Source organism: Meriones unguiculatus, chromosome 11, assembly GCF_030254825.1.
Source record: "Meriones unguiculatus strain TT.TT164.6M chromosome 11, Bangor_MerUng_6.1, whole genome shotgun sequence".
In the NCBI taxonomy this organism is placed as follows: Eukaryota; Metazoa; Chordata; class Mammalia; order Rodentia; family Muridae; genus Meriones; species Meriones unguiculatus.
In genome coordinates this window covers 21,201,946-21,213,961 of record NC_083359.1, presented here as the reverse complement: position 1 = coordinate 21,213,961, position 12,016 = coordinate 21,201,946, and positions in this window count along the sequence as shown.

Below are 12,016 nucleotides of genomic sequence, written 5' to 3'. Positions count from 1 at the left end.
CAGAGATCATCACAGACAGCAGAGTATCTGTCCCCAGGAGAGAAGTAGGCAGTTTGGTTCAACCCAACTAAGGTTCAACACAACTAAGTGGCTGACGTTGGCTCAAGCTCTGGGAGTCTGACCCTGAGTAGTTTACTTCAGGCAGATGTAAGCACAGCACAATTTGGTGAAAATTTTCCTGGTGATAGTTGACTCAATCCAATATGCACAATAAAGCACAAAGTAAGCTAAATAAAGAGCAGAAGCAACTGCAACAAAATGCTTTGTAAAGTACATGTGATGCCTTCTGTAAAAATAGGTTCCATAGATTGACTGAGGAAAAACAAGCTGATGATAAGGGTCTGAGAGAGGATCTGGTGGGGTCTCAGCCACACAGATAGTGCAAAGGTCATCGTCATGACTGCTCCCAGCCTGGGCAGCTAATGGGTTATGCGGTTGTTCCTTTCTTCTGAAGCAATAAATCTGACACGTTAAAGCAACACGTGCCAGAAAATTGTTGACAAAAAAAAAAAAAAAATTGTTGTCCTTCAGCAACAAATAGTGTAGAGTGGCTCAGTTTTGTAAGGCTGAGGCTCTCAATTCGTCCATCTCTTGCTTAATTTATCGTATCATTTTTTGCTATAATATTAGTAGTTTTACTAAACATACAGGCCATTTTTGAAACCTCTCTCTGTATTCCAATAATCATTCCTGGGACTGGTATAAGAAAGCTGTTGTGGATGCAACTTTTCACCTGATCCAATAGATGCAAAGAATTATCATAATTTGGGAGAGAGCTCTCTTAACTCTGTTGACTGACTCCAGAGATTTACTGAACAAAAATCGATGTAATACAGCCTATCCAACATACTCACATATAACCCACAGGAAGGGTAGTATATTTTCACACACATTTTCACACACACACAAAAAGATCCATCCTAAAGGCGGTTGTTTTCCAGAGGGATGGGTATGATTTGAGGCAGAATTACAATAAGGAGAGCTATGAGTACATTTAAAGCATAAATATTGTAATTTAAAAAAAAAAAAAACCTATTGAAGGACTGGAGAAGTGGCTCAATATTAAGAGCACGGGCTGCTCTTCCAAAGGACCTGGGTTCAATTCCCAGCACCCACATGGCAGCTCACAACTGTCTGTAACTCCAGTTCCAGGCAATCTGACACCCTCACAGAGACATACAAGCAGGCAGAACACCAACGTACGTATAAATAAATAAATAAATAAAATTTTAAAACACCGTTGACAAGAATATCAGGGGAAGTCCTGTGGATACCAGTGCAGGTGGATTCTAACATGTATGAGTAACTTCAATGCCATATTTTTTTTAAAGAACCCAGGAACAGATTGGTCTCCTCGGATACAAAAAGATTGTCGACTATCATGCATCAAACGAAGGCAGAGGTTGTTTTCTAGCCTACTGGCAACAGATAGTGCTATTCTAAGTACAATAATAGCAACTTTGGTAAGCAATACATCCGATAGTCCTCTTTTCATCCTCATGCAATAATTTCCACCAGCAGAGCTTTCTGAAGAATACCTAATTATGCTAAAATCTGCATTATCATATTTGGACTGATTAATTAGATTAGTCCATCCAAAATATCCTCCATTCCCGTGACTCAATATTTGTATAACATCTTTTGTCCAGACCATTGGTCCCAAAGGATAAAAACAATCTTTAGCCTGGCAAAACAACGTCATACTGTCTCCTGTACAGGAGGGGCTTTTATTGCCCCTGACAAAAGGCATTTGGATTCTGCATTGACAAGCTGAGAGTTCACATGTAGCATAGTCAGTAAAGATAAGAGCATCATTTCTGTGTCCGTAGTACCGTGTCCTTGTTGTCTTCCCAACATCTTGGCTTGAGTTAGAGTCTTGGTGTCTTCCCAGGTCATTGGCTCACTGTTCTCTTGGATCGTTTCCCTTGACGGTTTTGTCATCTACCTCCAGCTGTTTCATTTGTCTGGTGGTCTCTGGGATGTTATCCTGGTTGGACACATTGGAGAAGAAGCCATCTGAGACTTCATTCATGCTCTGGGAAGAAACAAAAAATAACCTCACCTTGGTGTTAGAAGAACAGCTGGCCCTTCCCGTTGATTAGAATCTAGCTATTTTCATCTAACGTGTACTTTAGGACGTGTCTCCTTTAGGGAAACATCCTTTTGGGCAGCAGAAGTATTGTCCTTTAAAGTGAAAACAAGTAAAGCTAGCACGGCTAAATGTAGCATAGCAAGTGGGGATTTCTGTGGGCCTATATATCCTCTTTCTATTTTTAAAATTTGCTGCTTAAGTATTCGATGGTGTCATTCCACAATAGGTTATACGTGTGGATGGTAAGGTATTTCAGTAACATGATTATATTTCATAAATTTCAAAATTTCTTAAAGTGTGTGCTAGCATAAACGAGGGGCACTATCAGATTTTAGTAGTAATGGCAGTCCTAGAAAAAGGTGTGTGATAAATGATAATGACATTTGAGGTTTTTTTTCACCCTTGTAAGCAGAAGTGACGATCATATTTCAAAAAGTATCAGCAGTTAAATGAACATATTTTAAACATCCAAATTCTGAGATGAGTAATATCTATTTGCTTAATGCCATTAGGTTTCAACACTAGAGGATTAATTCTGCCAGCAGATGGCAGTAGTGTGAAAGAAGAACAAGATGGTCTGTCCAGCTTGCTCCTAGGCAAAAATTGTACCTGTATTTGATGAATTTTTTTTTTTTTAGCATCCTGAAAATATAGTATTAAAGGCAGGGAGGAGGCCAGCGTATTGGCTTGAGCATTGGCAGATGTTAATGACCCAGCATATTAGAATGAGCACGAATATGAGTCATGAAAAAATGTTGAGACTGTTGTCTTATAGACATCTGAAAAGAGAGAAATAATTGTGAATTAACATTAGTAATGGGGTTGGGTTAAGTCTTGCAGTTTCTAAAAGAGAAAGAGCTTAAGCACAATATGTAGAGTTAGCTAAAATATTCAATGGCTGAGAAAGATCTAGTAACAGCTGATTGGTTATAGTGAATTCAGACTGTTGAGCTGTATCACCAGCAGGGGGTACAGTCTGTTTGTGTGTGTGTGTGTGTGTGTGTGTGTGTGTGTGTGTGTGTGTAGCGTGTGGAATTTGTGTATAAAACATAAGCTCCTTGTTCATTTGAAGATCCAACTGCAAAAGTATTAAAAGCAGTCTCTATAGGATTTTTAGATGTAATTTTAGGTATCTAAACATAATGTGATGTGTTCAAAAGATATTAAAAGATCATTAGAATAATGTTTATCTATAGATCCTGAGTAACATGCTAATGCAACCTGTCAAATATTATCAGTGTGGAACAAATAATCAACCTGCATTTTAGTGGCACAATGATTTCTGTGGGCCAGTGGCTCTCAGCCTTCCTAATGCTGCGACCCTTTAACACAGTTTGTCATGTTGTCACAGCCCACAACTATAATTTTTGTTGCTAATTCATAACTGTAATTTTTCTAGTATTATAAACCATAATGTAAATATCTGATATGATACACCAAGGAATCGCAACCCACAGGTTGAGAATCACTGCTGTAGGCTCTTCAGGAGTAAGTTAAGACTTGTCCTTCCCATCATTGCCAAGTCTATAATTTTCTGTAAATAAGGAGTTACAGATCATTGAGGAGAATTATGACAAGCATAAATGTCTATAATAAATGACCTCGTTAATATATAATTCCAGTAGGTGAGGAGGAAAGAAGGAAGAATAAGTAATTGATAAGAAGTACCATGATAATGAACTACTGCTTTACCACAGTATTATTTAATAAACTAAGAGCTCGCTTCACGCTATGTTTCTTACAGCATTTAGCAGAGAGTATCTGGGAAGCAACTTAAAGAACAAAGCCAGTGTGATAGGAAGACAAAAGCATACTCAAATGACTCACCCCAAATTTTTTTTCCAAAATTCTTTTGCAGGAAGTTGAGGGTATATTTTTTTTTAATTTTAATTTTTATTAATTACAGTTTATTCACTTTGTATCCCCCCTGTAGTTCCCTCCCTCCTCCCCTCCCAATCCCACCCTTTCTCTCCCTTCTTCGTACATGCCCTTCCCCAGTCCAAGGATGGGGGAGGTCCTCCTCTCCTTCCTTCTGATCCTAGTCTATCAGGTCTGATTAGGAGTGGCTGCATTGTCTTCCTCTAAGTCCTGGTAAGGCTGCTCCCCACTCAGGGGGAGGTGATCAAAGAGCAGGCCAATCAGGTCATGGTCAGAGACAGTCCCTGTTCTGCTTACTAGGGAACACACTTGGATACTGAGCTGCCATGGGCTACATCTGAGCAGGGGTTCTAGGTTATCTCCATGCCTGGTCCTTGATTGGAGTATCAGTCTCAGAAAAGACCCCTGTGCCCAGATTTTTTGGTTCTGTTGCTCTCCTTGTGGAGCTCCTGTAGTTTAGAATATTTTTATTTTTCAAATGGGAGATTTTAAAAAATTATCCTTATTGTTGTCACTTAGCATAACTTTATGGAGATTATTGAGTATTGTTTGAACGATATCAATTCCTTGAAAATTCTTGAAAGTCATTGTGTGCAGTTGTACCTGGTGAATGTTTACAAATGTTCAGCCTGTGCTTCAAAGTGATTTCTGAGATAAAACTGTCTACTAGGTTACGCTTATTAATTTTAATTCACATGTGTACATTGTAACATAGTCTATGTATGTAACCAGTTTTAGAGAGCATCACACCCAGTTTCCTTATTTTTATACCATATTTGTTTTATATGCTTCATAGACATATTTAATATGAGAGATCAATATTTTCCAACATTATTTTTTCATGGTGAATGAACTCGTTTATGAAATAAATCTATTGATAGCAGTGCTTTTTTTTTTTTAAATCTTTTTATTTCTTTTCCAGACACATACATGTTATAGTTCTCCTCTGGCTAATATGGGTCTTTAATGGTTTTCCTTTTCCAGTGAACAGTTGTCTTCCCTGTGGGAAGACTGACTCTGTATCCATCTGTTCTAAGGCATTTCCTTTAACTTAGATTTGCATTTGGTCCTCGTTGTCATTTCACAACTCACCTCCTATTTGTACTCTGGATTCTATCTTATGGATCAGGCTGGAGCATGAGAGAGGGCCCCACGTGAAACAGGCCTCGCAAGTGGATTCTCGGAGTAAATTACAGGGGTTTTGCTCTTCACCATAGGTTGAGGGAAACGTCCTGAAGACTCACACAGCAGCAGGACGCCACCATTGACTTTTCTTATAATGTAAATCAGAAGGGCTGAGAAATTCTGGGGTGAAAACACAATGAAAGGAATGATAGAACCTTTCCTTTTTTAAAATTTATTTATTTATTTTCTAAATTACAGTTTATTCACTTTGTATCCCAGCTATAGCTACTCTAAAAAAAAAAAATCGTTAGTTTGTTTGCTTGTTTTGTGTATGTGTATGTGAGCATGTGTGCCATGGCATCCCGCATGTGAAGGTCAGAGGACAACTGTTCTCTCTTCCACCATGTGAATCTGGGGACCCGACTCAGGTCCTGAGGCTTGGCAGAAAGGCTTGGCAGCTTGCCTTCTTGGTCATCTTCTTTGGCTTCCTGTCTCCCCAAACTGTGTTGGTCTGTGTGTACAAGCTCAATTGTCTTCCTTTTTACAGACTCCTTCCCTCTTTATAAAAATCAGTAGATACCGCAGATCAGCCAGGCTGTGGAGGAAAAGGATGCACGTGGGTCCTGTGGGAGATCGCATGGAAGGCTACTAGTTTCTTCTAGACTTTTGCTCAGGGACTTGCCCTTGAAAAGCTGCTGGGTGGCAAGTTTTTAAGTCCAGCCCGCTTTCCCCTCGAACAGCTCAACAACGCCGCCTGCCACACACTCTGCACACTGCAAGCTTCCAGCTCTGAAAGGAAAAGAAAACGGTCACAAAAGCAAAGATAAGGCAATGCTCAGGACAGATAGCTAGGGCGGGGCAGCAGGAGCTCACGCAATGAAGAACAAGCCCACACAAGACTTCAGGCACATGTCTCCTCTAGCATTAAGGACACGCAGCCCCTAGAGAAACCACAGAGCCAAGCAAAAGTAAGTTAAGGCATCGATACTCTGAGCCACCTAATGTGGAGAGAAATCCAGCTTCAAAACACAGGGCCAAGCAGGCGTTTTTGCTTCAGGTCGGTTTACTCACCGGTACAGATGATTCCCTTGAGAGAAGCTTAGCAGTCTGGGTTCAATTTAGGTTTGATTGTAATTTTCATTCATGAGTGCATTCATTTATTAGAAATATTTATCTGATAGGTACCATATGCCAGTTGACTTGGCTCCAGCCACTGAGTATGCAAGGATGGGTAAGACTTGTTATATTTTTGTGCTGTTTCACTCTAGTTGTACCGTGCATTGTGGCTGGGGTATGGAGTAAGCCGGTATAATTAGAGAAGGTGAAATCTTTCATCCTTCCAGCTACCTTATCAAAGCTTAAATTTAAATTTGAGTACACAGATAAAATATTCTCCTGGTTCAAAGTGCAGGGATAGGCACTGAAAATACTCCTAGCTCCAGCTCTATCTTCCAGCAACCAAGGCACCTTCTCACCTTCAGCCAGTGTTAGTGGTTTCTGATGCAAACACTTCGGGATATTTTTATGAGCGTGCCCAAATGTGTCCATGTTTACTTACCTTTCTTATACAAATTACAGAGTACTAATGGCTGGGATGTTGGGTTTTTTTTAAATATTGGATTCTTAAGACAATCTTTTTTGTTACTGTTGTTATTTTGTTTCTTGCTTGTTTTGAAGAAGCTTTCCCTCCCTATGTTGCTCAAACTTCTGGGCTCAAATGATCCTCCTGCATCAGCTTCTTGAGTACCTGGGAATACAGATCTATACCACAGCACCTGGCTTATACACGCTATACAGAGCTCCCTCTTTCTTCTTCATAACTAAGTATGGTATTATGGTTTGAATGTGTTACCCACTCCCCCAAAGTCCATACCGTGACATCATAGCCCCCAGCACCCCAGGATATAATCTAACTTCAGATATAAACAGCTAATTTGAAGTCATTCTTGAAGGTTAACACAGTTTGGCTGGTTTCTTTGTAAAAGATGGAAATGTGCTCATGGGCACAAATGCAGGCTGAACACTGTGATGACAAGGAAGAGACTGGGATAGTGTGTCATCTTAAGGGACACCAGAGATTTTCAGCAAGCCACCAGGCGCTAAGCAAGGGTCTTGGAATAGATTTTTTCTGACAGGGCTCAGGAAAAACTACACCTGGATTAAAAAAACAAACAAAAAACCCTTTATATGTATATGGGCACACGCATGTACATGTGTGTGCAAAATGCATGTGCATGGGCATGTAGGCCAGAGGTCAACAACGGGTGTCTGCCTCTATCAGAATCCACCGTACTTTTGAGACAAGGTCTCTCACTAAGCCTGAAGCTTACTGATTCGGCCAGCTACACGGGGCTGCTTGTCTCTGTATCCTGGTGCTGGGTTATAGTCCTATATTGCCCAGTTCATCTTTCTACGTGTGTGCTGCAGATCCAAACGCTAGTGCTCACGCTTTCACATCAGGCTCTTTGTGCTCTGAGCCATCTTCCTAGTCCTGCAGACTCTTCTGATCTTGGATTTTAAGCTCCCTGCATTGTGTGACAGTAAGTTTTTGCTGGTAAAACCACAGTTTGTGGTGTTCTATCATGGCAACCCAGGCAAACTAAATACATGTGGATATACAGTAATTTTTCTATACTTTGGACTTTTAGGGTTTCTGTAATCTATTACTTAAAAATACAGCTGTACCACTTCCCAGAGTGTGTTTGTGTGTGTGTTAATCAGCTTTCTGTCACTGTGACAAACACCTACGCTAAATCAAATTAAAGAGAGTAACAGCTTAATTTGGCTAGCAGTTTCAGAAGTTCTAATCCATGGTTGCTTGGACCTGCTGCTCTGTGCCTGTGGCAAGCACAGAATACTGCGATAGGAACATGAAGTATAGGAAAAGCTGCCCACCCTGAGTCAGCCAGAAAACAAAGAAACACAGGAGGGATTTCGATCTCAATACTCACTAACAGGGCACATCGTCAATGGTCTAACTTCCTCCCTTAGGTTCAGCCACCTCTTAATAACAGTCTGGTGACCAAGCCTCCAATGAAGGAGTCTCGTCAGGACACCTTGGATGCAAAATAGAGTACTATGACTATGCCACGTAGAGAGTGTCTAGAGCAGAACCACTGTGGCAAAGGTTCTGTGTACATGAATCCATATTGCCCAGTGTCTTTCCCAGAGACTTAGCCAGGGCACTCCAACCCACATGGCAGAAGAAGTCTGCCCAGTAGCTTATCAGACTTAGGGGCCTGCCACTGATAGGAGAAAAATGGTGCTTCTGCCAAGTTTGGGTTTGCATTGTTTGGAAAAGGACATTATGTGTATGAGTGTTTTGCTTGCAGATGGGTATGGAAATGTACTGTGTCCACTCTGGTGCCTGAATAGGCCAGAAGAAGACTGGAACTGGAGTTATAGACGGTTCTAAGCTGCTGTGTGGATGCTGAGACTCGAACTCTGGACCTCTGCAAATGCTGCAAATGCTCTAAACCTACAAGCCCTCTCTCCAGCCCTCTTGAGAGTTGTACATCTCCTATTTTGTAAAATCTTTCTCTGATTTGTCACTTTTTCTGCACTCAATTAGACCTCACTTTCAAACATGGGTGCTTCCTTCTACAAACTGTTTTTACCTTCATTGTTTGGGATTAAAGGCATGTACCACCATGCCTGGACCTGAGCCTTTCTTTACCTGATACTTGCTCTACACCAGGCAAGCTCAGCTTGCCTCTGTCTCCTGAATTAAAGGTATTCTATTTGTAAAGGTATTATTTGTATTCTAGCCAGATCATACAGACATAAAAGGTTTTTGGGTGTAATCTCTTGCCAGAGCAGCCATGTTCTGAATTAAAATTCCTCTACAGATAAGTTCCAGAAGTTCACCAACTCTGGTTCTTTATCTAAGGCATTTTTCTGTCTAGCAACAAGTATAGGTATAATCATGTTTTTCATGAACTTCAGGATCAATGGTGATTGCAAAAAAAGTTGTGAGAGTCATTACAGAAAGCTATGAGAGTCATTACAGATGAGAAAAAGGGCACCATTCTGATTCTGAGTCATTCCTCTTATTTGAATCCAGGAAATTTGACATAAGTTTTCACTTCTGTGTTCCCAGGAACATTGTTAAGTCTCTCCAAATAGGTTGTGCACGTGCATCGTTAGTTCCTATTTCATTTTTTGCTAGTTCCTATTATAAATGTACTCTTTCTTCATTTATTAGAATTATAGTTTATACATAAGGAAACTATTGCTCTCTCTGTGTTAACGTTGAAAACACATACTTTACGGCGTCGTTTTATTGTTTACTCTCGTTTTTCCAAGTTAATTCCCTGGGGCTATATAAAAATAAAATCTTGTTATCTGAAACTAGAATAATTATACCCCTGCTTTGCATTGTTTATATTCTATGGTGGTTTTTTTTTTCTTATCCAGCTACGACAGGAAATAATGATAGTAATGGCTAACATCTTTTTCTGCCTCTTTGTTTTCAGTGCTTCCTCTGTTGCACCTACTACTACGTCAATCCCTATTGTTCTTATTTTAGGACTCCTAAATATGTCCTCTTTCTGTCAACTATTCCAAGGAGCATGCAAAACCTTTGCACAGCATTGTTTACCACAGAACTTAATTTTTAAAGACTTAATCAGAAAGCACCTTATAAATGAACAACAGGAGAATGGTTAGTGAAATTCTACTTCAACAGAACAACACAGAAAATAGCATTACTGGAAATCATTAGTTATGTTTTAAATCACTATAAAAGTACATAGGTTAGAATGATGGCAAGAGTCTGAAAAACATCCATTCACTGGTGGTAGAAAAGAAAGGGTGGCTGGTGTGGTGGCATACACATGTGATGCCAGCAGTATGGGGACAGGCAGGCAGATCTCTGTGAGTTCAAGGCCAGCTTGGTTCACATAATAAGTCTGAGGCCACCCAGAACTATATAGTGAGACTCTGTTCTAAAATAAATAAATAAATACATGAGAAAGAGGATGTTTACAATGATGTTAATGGTGGTTGTTGCTAGGTAACTGGCCTATTTGGGTTTTTGGCACCTTCACACAAGCTAGAGTCATCTTAATTGAGGGGAAAACCTCAATTAAGAAATGATGGACTACAAGCTGTGAGATAGATGATGGGCTACAAGTTGCTTTTGGTCATGGTGTTTTATCACAGCCACAGAAAACTAACTAAGACAGCAACACAATGGCAAATGACGTTTTCCTCTTTGTTTCAAATTTTACGTGATGAATTGATGTTTTGCTATTCCAAGAAAGAAGATTTTAAAAATAAAATTGTAGCCAAATTTAACAGCTATACTTGAGCCACTCCAAATAGGAATAGACTTGGGACATAACCGTCGCGACACTTACCAGCCTCTGAAGATGCACATCCATCTCCAAAGGACATGTAACATGACTCATGTGAAATCTCTCTTTTTTTTTTTTTTTTTTTTTTTTTTAGTTGGCACATTTAAAGCTAAAGGGGACATGTGGAATTCATTTTCATGACACATGTCATTTTAACCAACATGAGACCCCCATTTTCCTCAGGCAGTAATAACTTTTTTCTTTCTTTGTTTCTTTTTTGTTTTGTTTTGTTTTGTTTTGAGACAGGGTTTCTCTGTGTCCTGGAGTCACTTTGTAGACCACACTGTCTTCAAACTCACAGACAGTAATAAGTTTTAAACACTATGAAGTGACTGTTTAAATTGTTGTAATCACTTATTGTGAACAAATTCTTTACACTTGTATTGAAAGTATCCCTTCTAATGTTCACCTTCCTGTAAATGGGGAATTGGAGAAGGGGCAACATTACTCCTTAGTCAGCAGCTGTCTGACTCTCCCTCGCTGCTTTCTGCCCTGTCTACCTTGAACACAAACATTCTAACTCTTAACAGCTAAGTTGACTGGCCTTACGCCGGTACCTATAGAAAATACTGTATGGACACCCCAAGAAAAGTGTAACTGGTTGGCCCAGGAAGCTATCTGAAACAGTCTGTACCAGCATTTTTGCTCTCTCAAGCATCAGTAAACTCTAGATGATGCCGCAACCATTTCCACCTTGGTTAGAGGGGACAGTTGCCTGGTGATCTGGCAGAGTAACTGTGTTTTGAAGCAAGACTGTGATTGTCCCAAATAATAGCTATGATTGGCACAAACACCCCCTTCTCAGGCCATACAAGCAGGCTGTTCAGGCTCATTAAGTGAACACTCTCCTAGTCTATCTCCTCTGATGTGGCGACAGCAGGCTCAGTAAAAGCCCTCTCTTTAATGGTCTGGCCTGCTCTTAGTAGCAGGCTAATAACACAAAAAACAGCAGCAGGGACATCAGAAGAGTGGCAGCCATGATGGCAAAGGCAGTAGAAGGGCACCAGCAGCAGCAGCGGGGCAGTTAGCAGACCAAACTGAAAGCAGTAAGACAGCTACCTGCTTGACAGTAGGCAAGAAATCTGAACAGTTTGGGACCAGCCAGAGTAGACAGAAGGGTGGCAGGAAGATGAAGACAAGGAGGTGGAGCTTGCTGAAGAAAGATTAGAGTGGAAGGAGCCTAAGGGCAGAAGTTCCATCTGGCCATCAGAAGAATGCCTAGAGCTATCAAGTCTTCAGGGCCAAGGTATCCCGAGGCTAAGAACTGTAACACTGACTACTGCCAAGGGCTAAGCATTCTGATGCCTAAGGCTTACATGGGGTCTACGACAAAAGAGCTCCTGGCCTAACACACTTATGGCCATCAAAATACTGAGAGAAGTTATAGCTGCATGAACCAGCACCTTAAAGCCTACCCATGCCTACCATTCTGTTAGACTAAAGGAACTCTCAACCAGCTGATCGGTGACAAATGGGACCCAACTCGTATCACTCCAGCATGTCATCAGCACAAACATAATGTTTTCATCCTTTTTTCCATTAGCTTGGATATCAAATGTGAATT